The sequence below is a fragment of the Festucalex cinctus genome, chromosome 7 (genome assembly GCF_051991245.1).
Source record: "Festucalex cinctus isolate MCC-2025b chromosome 7, RoL_Fcin_1.0, whole genome shotgun sequence".
Lineage (NCBI taxonomy): Eukaryota > Metazoa > Chordata > Actinopteri > Syngnathiformes > Syngnathidae > Festucalex > Festucalex cinctus.
In genome coordinates, this window is record NC_135417.1 from 15322328 (window position 1) to 15332558 (window position 10231).

Here is a 10231-nt window from a genome sequence, read left to right on the forward strand (position 1 = left end):
TTGACTTTGACTTGATTTTCATGGGACTCGACTTAACTTGACAGGACTTGACATTTTAGTCTTGCCTGTTTCCATTTCAAAATCTCAAGTTCAAAAACTCAAGATTATGTGCATTAACTTAGTAACCCACCAGGATGCTATGACAATGCGTGCAAAGCGAGTATCATGAATCAAGGATTGTGTTTAAGGATGTCTTGATTCAAGTCTGAGTCCCATGTGTTTGAGTAGCAGCCGATCTTAATACATCGCCAATACATTGAGAATTTAGAGGCGTGTGAATGTACTGTATAATGATTGACAAGTTTTACTACAGCCTATAGAATTCTAATTGGCATCGTGACCGCCATGTGAAATGTTTTGACACCGGGCATCCACAGCAATCACGGCCTATCGTATTCCCCAGCATGGAATGGGGCTGTCATGGCTGCCAGGAACACAGTGTCAACATAGCCTTACATTCATTATGTGACCTACTCCACCCTCTGTTGTTAACAGAAATGATGTGTAGTTTGATATTAGCATTGTGTTCCCTTACTGAGCCGAACCGTGACCTTAAAACCAATGTACATGCCGAACCATGACTCGTGTTCCACCCCTTGCCAGGGTGTCTTTTGCCATTGGGGCATGGTGCAGTCAAACATGCGACAGTCCAGTGGCAACATAACCCATCAAAAGCAATGCGGTCAAGCCATGACAGCTTAATATCACCCAACATTAGCTGTGTTGTCTTGTAGTTTTATGGTCTGGTCAAAGTTCTGCCCGTCAGGCTCAGGTTTTTTTTTTTTTTTTTTTTTTTTTTTTAAGACGATGGTGGAAAAATACTTTCCTTTCTGTCTTCATTTAAATTTCTTCTGGCACTTCTGTGAGAGAAAAAAAATGATCTCATTTTAAAACCCATTGAGATGTTTGCCAGGGGAAAAAATGGTTAGGTTTGAATAGAACTACTGTTCTGCTGTGTTCTGTGTCCCACTAGACTGCTCTGCCGGTCCACTTCTGTGGGTGTTGGTTCCACTCCAGGTTTCGGTTAAGTGGCATTTCCCCTCCCAGATTTTTTTCTTTTTTTTTCCTCTCTGGTCTGCAGACACGTGCCCTGGGTGTGTTGATGCTCTTCCTGATGCAAGTAATGTAGAGGCGCCATGTTGTTGACCCACATGCTATATCTCTGAGTTCACATGCTCCTGGGGAGGGCTTCCTGCCAGAGTGAGAAAGTCAGCGTCGCATCCAAGACTTAAAGGGGCTCAGGGAGCTGTAAGCTTTCAGGAATAGCAAAAGTGACACTCTACACTGCTGTAAACTTGCTGGGTGCTCTGAAAGTCTTCCTTCTCATAATCAAGATTAAATCCTGGAATGTTGAAATCTAATCAGGGTCTGCATGTCATAGTTGGAGAATCTTGAGAACTTGATTAATTCCACAAAGTTTCCACTCTATACCTTAAGATTTTTCTCAAGTAATGATACCAAATGAGTCCAGGTGATGTTGAAGGTCACTGGTTAAAATCCAGTTCTCAAAGTCATAAAGCAAGACGAGGGATGCAAGTTCTTTAAGAATCTTGAAGAAGCCTCTTGTTATCATCAAGTTGTTTGGTCTGTACATAAGATTTTCCTGAGGGGCTTAAATACAGATTCTTCACATTCTTTTGGCCTCGATGTCACCTGCAAGAATGGCAGCTAAGATGCTCTTACTGACGAGGTTTGTCCAGTACAATAACCTGGACCCAAGATTCAGCAAATGTCACATAATCACTAAAGACAGTGGGTTTGCTGTACTTTTTATTTTTGTTTTCAGAAAGCTGTTGCAGTTTTTAGCGAGACTTTCGTCATGTAAACATGGCCTGATTCTTCTCGTCAGGGAAAGATTTGTTTCACCAAACAGACAAACAGGATTTTGGTTTTCAGTCCAGAGATTTTAACGATTCTTAAGAGGCTTGCACAAGTCGGACATTCAGTCGATACGGGGTCAGTCTTGTGTTTTTTATGACCAGTCCTGACCGGTGGGGATGCTACAATTAGAAGTCTGGACCTCTCCATCTGAGTTCCCCTCCAAAGGTTTCACTCTCTTCCCCGAGCACTCTTCTCTACACAATGCTGACTTAGTGCCATTTTCACACCAGATGAACAACATATGGGGATCTGCTCTTTCTCTTTTGCTGGGAACACAATATGTTTTTGTGCAAAAGTGGCGCAATAACTCAATTTTAATCAGATCACAAATAAACATCAGTGCTATGATTTAGGCTAATTTCAAGCTAGCATGGAAATGATTTTTTTTTTTTTTTTCTCATAGTCAGTGAAGCTCCTCTGACGGCACATCACTTGGTTATGATTAGACTTGAGCTGCAATGTTTACCTCTGTCAAAACTGAAATGAAAACACCATATGCTCCGTTCGTGTTTACCTGCAATTAAACTGAAGCTACTGGGACACATCTTTTGACTGAGCATTCGGAGAAAAGGGCAAGTCAGAAGACTGTTTTGAAAGTAATAGATTTTTTATTTTTTTTTATTTTCCCGAGAAGGGGAAATTTATGTTCCGAGAAAAAAAACGTATTTTTTGAGAGAAAGGTAGTTATTTTTAGTTATTTTACAAGAAAAATGTCACTTTTTAATTTTTTTTTTTTTTACAAAAGTGTTCTTTTTTCCTCCCAAGACAACAGTCTCCAAATAATGTAAAGAAAAAAGTTATAATATTACGAGCAAAAAAAATATATATATATATTTTAAGAAAAAGTTAGTTTTTTGTTGTTGTTTTTTTAAAGTGTTTTTATAGACAACAAGAGTCGTGATATATCCAGAAAACAGCTATCTCATGAGGAGGGGAAAAAAGCTTTTTTCAAGAAAATTACATTTTTTGAGTTTTTTTTTTTTTATGGATTATTTTTTTTTTCATTCCAAAACTAAAGCGCAAATATGTCAAGAAGAGTTGTAACATTACAAAAATAATGTCACAATTACATCCTGTTCAGTGCATCAGTCACCATGTTTTATATTTGGTATGACTCTCATTTGCTGTTCTGCATGTCAGTGAATTAAATCAAATCCAGAGCAACCATCTTGCACTTCTCCGAGCACATTTCCTGGTGCGTGCCAGCCGTCGCCAACTACTTCCTTATTTGGTGAGACGCAACTAAGTCAAGATGTGAGCCATTTGTTGTGATTTAAGTAACGTGAAACTTGACCTGAGGTCTTACCGTGCGAAACACAGCATGAAGGCTTTCGATATGATAATGCAGCGGAGATCTTCTTCTTCTTCTGCTGACTTTTAAGTATTGGGGGGGGGGGGGGGGGGGGATCATCTGCTAGTGAGGAATAAAACGCACCCAACATAAGAACGTGACAACATGGGAACAAGGGGACGGGCGCAGATTGATGAGACTGTGTTGAAGCCTGACTGCCTGATGTGGAGCTGCATGGGACTTCTACAAAGGACTCCAAAAAATCAATATTGCGTGTGAATGCTGTCCTGTGGAATTAATTGAAAATGTTGGAAGTTGCAATGTTACAAGAAAAAAGTTGGTGAGAATGAGAAAAACAAGTCTTTTTTTTTTTTTTTTTTTTTTTTTTTTTAATAAAAAAAAAAAAAAAATATATATATATATATATATATATATATATATATATATATATAAAGTTAGCGAAAAGTTTTTTTTTAATTCATAAAAAATTCTAAATTTTTCATGAAAGCGTTGTACTGTACTTTTGAAAATTTTTAAATTCAGGTTGTCCTGTAAACTACAAATTGCATGTGAATGCTATAGAATGTATTAAAAATGTAGAATATATAGAATGTGAGACTTGACACCCTAAAAAATAAAAGCTGAATTATAGGATGGAGGTAAATGTGTTAAAAGAGAAAATTTTAAAGAATTTCTCCAATTTATTTTTATTTATTTTTTTGTGTGGAATTTTTTTTGTGGGAGGTGTAGGAAAATATTTCCCATGTGGCCTTGAATTAGCAGAATATTTAAAGATCGGAATCGGTTGTGAATGTGGAAGTACACAGAGAAATGTTTTTCATCATTCGACCAATTAGGCAGAAGGATGCTTAGTACCGTTGAGATTTGAGTTCATCATCATCATCATTTTCATTTATTTCAGGCAATAGTGTACAGTTGAACACAGCAGCAACAAGACATACTGTACTTTCATAACATGAACAGAGAAAAAATAAGAGAAAAGAGAGGAAAAGTTGAGTTGATTAGTTAACCTCTAGTAACAAAAGACACTTTTATTCAACATGCTGTAGGACAATTTATAACATCATCCCAATGTTGTCTGGCAGAGACTCTGAGACCCGCCGCCACCCTCCACAGGAAATGCACTAAAGAAGATGGATGGCATTTAGAAGCTACAGTATTTCGTCTGCGGCCATGTGGTTATAATAACTATTAGACCTGCAAAGTCTTTGAGGTAGGCCAGACGGAGGATTCGTTCCAGTTTACAGAAATGAAAGGAAATCAGATCATCAGGTGCCAATGAATCTCTTTAGGACAAGGTCTTCATCAAGCTCAGACCTTGTGGAGCTAACTTCAAATTAGAGTTTATGTTTCATGGCGAGATATCAAACTTTGCCTTCATACTTTAGCCTCACGCAATGACAAAAACATAAAATCTTTGTCAATTTGTGTCAAGACTTTTTGTTCAGTATGATTAGTTCAAATGTGGTTGCAATCAGAGAAGTTTCTCTCATAAGGAACCCTGGAAATGGGGAAAATGACACTAAAACGGTCTTTGCAAACCAAAACGGCAGACTTCCTGTGGGTTTTCAGGCATGGCTTCTTGAAACCTTTTTGTAGGTCTGGTCATGATAGACACGCATGTATTGAATTTCACGTTACTAAGTTAAACTGGCTCTGACCTTGATGACTGAGAATTTTTGAAGAAGCCCTAGAAATAGCCAAAAATGATTGTAATTGGCCGCTTTAAACCAAAATGAAACACTGTGTCTTTCAGGCATGGTTTCTTGAAAGTTTTTTTTGGAGGTTTTCTCATTTTTGTCAGAGCGAATTTCATATTGTTAAACTGGCTCTGACCTTGTGGACCAGGTTAGTTTTTGAAGCACCCCTAGAAATGGCCATAAGCACCCCAAAACACTGTGTCTTTTCGGACATGGCTTTGGAGACTTTTTTTTTGTTTGTAGTTGGGATTAATCATAAAACATGCCTACCACATTTCATGCTGCTAAGGAAACCTGCTTTGGGCGCTGAATTATTCTGTCCATCTGCTTTTTAATACAACATACAGATGAGATCAGCGTTGCTCCAAGTGGATGCCTTCTCCAGAATTCCCTCCTTGTTTTTTTTTCTTTTTATTTTATTTTTTACCTTCCTGTAGACACGCTGTGAGCGGACACAGCGATGGCCCAGGGCTAGATTTAATGCACATTGCATCTGGAGCCAATTCCACGACAGCAAAACCTGCAAAGTCTAACAGTACCTTCTGGGATGCTTGGAGACATCCCATTTGTTCGGATTTAGTTGAGCTGAGTTTAAGTCTCATGAGATTTGCTCCAGTCGAGCAAGCCACAGTATGCGTTCCTTCCTTTCAACCAATTTGGTTTCAGCTTTGCTGCCTCACTTCCATTTTATATTATATTTATTTTTTTAACCATGTGTTCAGACACTGCCAGCAATCTGCCTACATTTTTGAACTGAAGCGCAGATCTGAGTTTAAAAAAAAAAAAAAAAAAAAAAAAAGTGCCCAGTCAGCACTGAAGCAAAAAAAAAAGACCCGGGCGGTCGTCTCACATCTGAGCGTGAATAAACTAGAAAGTGAAAAAAAAAAAAAAAAAAAAAGCCTCCTAAGGGTACTTTCCACTTGTCGGAGTGACAAGCAGCTGTGTGTGATGTTCCCATGGGGAAAACCTTTAACACTTAATCATCACCGTAATTTGTTTTTAGAAGACCGCTTGGTCATTTGTGTGGACACGCATCATTTTTTTTTTTTTTATGACTCAAAACAAGCTGAGCGAGAGCCAACATGGCGTCATTGGTGCTGGTCTGTCCAGATGCAGGTGTTGTTCATGCAGACGTTCTCACCTGGACCTTTTATGTAAATGTGTTTCTTTCAGTCTCACTTTCTGGATGAAACGTTCCCTCCGATCCATTTAGTTACATCTTTGCAGTTCAGCAGTACGCTTTACCGTGACCGCGTTGACGACTCGGGGTCTTGATGCTACTTTCAGCTTGATGCTACTTTCAACTCCCCCCCGCCCAACCCCCTCCACAACCCATCTTTGTCTCGATGAGAGATCATCTTGCCCTCCCCAGGGTCGCAGGACGGCTGTTGTCGTGTGTCATGCAAAGACGCACTGTATAAGGGCTGTGTCAAGTACACATTAGCAAAAGTCTTGTAATGTTTGTTTTCTGAGCAGTTATTTGTATTTATCACATTAATTTACAAGTTTGTTTTATTCTAACTTTTTAGAATTTGTTTTGTTAAACAGTTGGTTAATTAACTCATTCCGTAATTGCTGGCACCTGATTATAAGCCGCACCCAGGATATTTTTTAAAGGAAAAAGCATTTTGTACATGCATAAGCCGTACCTGACAATAAGCCACATTTGCCCACATTGAAACATGAGATATTTACAAAAAAAGATGGTACACGGAAAGAGTTTTCAAAGGTTTAATAATATACCTTAGCTTTTCTTTTCAAACAGTGCCTGTGACGCGGCAGTAACACAGCAACAATACGGTAGTAACTAACAGGGCTGGTTAAAATAACATACTGGTTAAAGTCACTGAGACTGAGACTTCTTGTATTTTCCATGATGAGGGTCTGTTCATGCTAATTTTATTCATGCACAAAGCACCAATTTACATTAAACTTGCGTCTTCCTCGACACATGCATTCCACTTGTCTCACTCTTACCTTTTCTGCTCAATCGCCCCTGGCGGCCGTCAGAAAAAATACATATATTAGCCGCATCATTGTATAAGCCGCAGGGTTGAAAGCGTGTGGAAAAAAGTCGCGGCTTCTCCAAATATTTTATTACCCACTGCTATTTTGTGTATTCAGTAGAAGTCTTAATTTTAAGTAGAAGTTTTAAAGGTGGGTTGATTTTTACATCACGTTAACCCAGTCAGTCATTGTAATCACGCAACAATCGATATAGTGGAAGAAAAACAAAAAAACGGTGATAATATTTCACAAATATCAATACGTGAGTGCTCAAGTCAGGACGAGACTGCCTTTGAAGGCCCCTGGGAAATTCTGAACACGAGCCCTAAAATGGCCGCTTCAAGCTAAACAAATCTCAGGCTTCCTGTTTTTTTTTGCGGGTTTATTCATGATAGACATGTCTATCAAATTTCATGTTTCTACGTGAAAGTGGCTTTAACCTTGTGGAGTGTTTTGAGTTGTGTGTTATGTGATGCGTCATCAAACTTACAAGTGAGAACCAGCTTTGAACCTCAGAACGCTAAGGCAGATGTGCTAAACACTAAAAACCCCACTGTGCTGCCCTAAATGAAAGCCATCTAAAAAAAAAAACAAAAGTGTAAAGACGCTGATTTATGGTTTGCAAATGTATCTGTTTTGTTGTTGTTGTTGTTGTTGCAAACATGAGTCTTCAAAGTCTCAGTCGCAACAGGAAACAGCCGAGTCACTTCGTCTTCATGTGGTCGCGAGACGCAAAACAAGGTGGCCTCAGTCCAAGAACAAAGAGAGAAAAAAAATTGTTGTCTCTCTGAATGACATCTGGAAGGCTCTCTCACAAACGGACAACTCGAGTTACTACAAGCAATCCCGTTTCCTGTCCTTGACTGGAACGAGTCCAAAAGCCTTGGACTGCTAGTTTAGCATTAGCGTGTAGCTTTAGCTTCATGGCGTATGCTTCTCCCGTGAGCTAAAAATAACCGCCTTTGTGTGACTGCAAAATCAAAGCTGCCTGTGATGCTGATCGGCGGCGACGTGTGACTCACTGCTGCGTCACCACTCAACCGATGGGAATTTCGTAGATGTGCTATTTAAATCGTTAAATGTGCACATTTGCTGACTTCTGGAGTTGACTTTCATTTCGGTGAGGTTCCCTTGGAAATCATTACCGTCCTGTTTGTTTTATGATAAGCTATCTGCTCAAGTATTCCCACTGTGCTCAGAAATAGCACCAACGCAGCGAAAACAAAACACAACAGAAAGTGTTACTAAAATTGGACTTTTTTTTTTTTTTTTTTAAATTAAGGCACTGCTAATCGAGTTTAGCCTTTATTTTAAACCGCACACCGTTTGCGCAGACTGAAGTGGATTTAAAATATTTGCTGTGGTGCGCATCCAACGCTTTAAAATCCATTTTTGGTCACGACATTAGCTTAACCCTGACCTTTATTTTTTATTTTTAAATAGCACGTAACAAAAGGAATCATAAGAGCCATTCATAAAACAAGTGTCGGCTAATCCAAATAAATCTGCTGCCGCGTCTTCCGAGCACGCTTTTGTTCAAGTGGCTCAACTCAGACGCCTGAAATGCGTGTCAGAAACACTCTCGGGAGTCATCACTCAGGTTGTGACAGTGTCCCGACCCCTGCCCCTCAGCTGCCCGTTTAGAGATAGTTCCAGGCACCCCTGACAGGTTTGGAGCCCACGCCCTCGCATAGGGTCGGTCCTCTTTTGATTGGAAATAGACCCCACGCTCGGACATCATGCAGCGTTCCCGTGACCTTTCATTAATGTACTGTCATCTGAGAGCAGTCCTGCCTGTTGCTGAGCAGATACACACACTCGTGTGTATCAGCGTGGGTGTGAGTGGTGGTCCGAGGGGGTCTGAGCATGAACACTGAGCAAGTTGGACACTAGACATTTGATGGCTATGACATCCTCACACACTCTGTCGGCGAACCCTCTTGTTAAAACTTGACTGACAGTCATCAACATGCGCACACATAAAGAAAAGACGTGACTAATTGTGGTCCAGTCTGAAGCCCCAAAGTTCTCATTTGCAGTTCAAAGAAATAATTCTTGAATTCATCTTAAAATAGTGTCTTCAAAATGGTCCTGCTTGGTTTGGTGCTTTGGCTTATAATCAGCAGATATGTAACTTCGGGTTCCTAGCTTAGCAACCTTGTGTTGCTTCAGTACTAGCTTCAATGCTAACATTAGCATTTCTCTCATCTAGTGGCGTATGATGCTTCAGGGCGTAGTGTTGGACAGATTCCAGGGTCAGAAACCTTTTAATAATTGGCATGTCATGAAAATGTATAATCTAAAAGGATTTTTATGGCCCAAGTGTTTGTGCCTTTTTTTTTTCATTTTATATTTTATTTTTAGCCCACACGTTGCGTTGTGTTAGCAGGAGTACTAACATTAGCATTTCTGTCATAGACTCTCTCAAGACTTTAATTTCAAACATTGACAAATTGAAACAGATTATGTAGTACAATATGTGATGTAGCATTCTCCGAGAGAGGCTATGTTATGAAAATGGGCTCTTTGGCATGTTTTGATACAAGAGATGCAATAATAAGTGAAGTTTTGTCAAACCATTTATTGATTCGCAATATCTGTTAGATTCACCTCATGAGTTGTGTTTGATGTATTGTCACAACAACACCCAATCAACAACACTTTTGCCATCTATACTATTGGACGGACTCGTGCCATCACCTCATGTATTAAGTCTAGCACCAATTAATGCTAAGATTAGCATTTCTGTTGTTGCTACGAACATGAAAACTACTTTGTGTGTAATGTAACTTATTTTGTTGGACTAGCACTAACATTAGCATTTTTGTCATCTTCACAACTCCGCTTTGTTTTGGGCTCCAATTTTACTTGGCATCAATGTCACTTAAATTGCTTTATTTTGTTCACTTTAATAGATGTCTGCCCAAACTGCAGTTTGATTACATTTACCGCTGTCAATTTGTATTCCAACCAGATGCCTCAAAAAGTTATTTTCTTACGCCTTTTCAACTAAAATGAAAGTGCCAAGACTTGTATTGGATCCACCAAGCACTGGTGACACCCACCGCCCACCAGCATAAATTCCACTCGTTTATTATTGTTCCGGCCTTCATGCGAACATATTAGGAAACCTCAGCACTACTCGGCCTGCAACTGTGCGCCGCCTCACTGACAGTTCCCTAAAAATAGAGCCTATAATCCAGCCCTACCCAACACCCCTCTTTAAAAGTGCATTAGCCAGATCAGATGAGCACATCTTGGCACTCTTGGGAAGGGACATAATAAGCGTACTCTAATATAATGGCGTCTATCATATATGCAATAATGCTAT

At 39.5% G+C, this 10231-nt stretch overlaps 1 long non-coding RNA gene across 4 annotated transcripts in view; it reads left to right on the forward strand.

Moving 5' to 3' along the window:
* Positions 1-10231, forward strand: part of LOC144021750 (uncharacterized) — a 61827-nt gene that overhangs the window by 42559 nt on the left and 9037 nt on the right. The window contains exon 7 of one of the 4 annotated variants that reach the window (XR_013284172.1): positions 4279-4327. The exons of the other annotated variants lie outside the window; for them this stretch is intronic. This is a non-coding gene — a long non-coding RNA (uncharacterized LOC144021750). Of the gene's footprint in view, positions 1-4278; positions 4328-10231 lie in introns of those variants that run through there. 4 annotated transcript variants of the gene reach the window in all.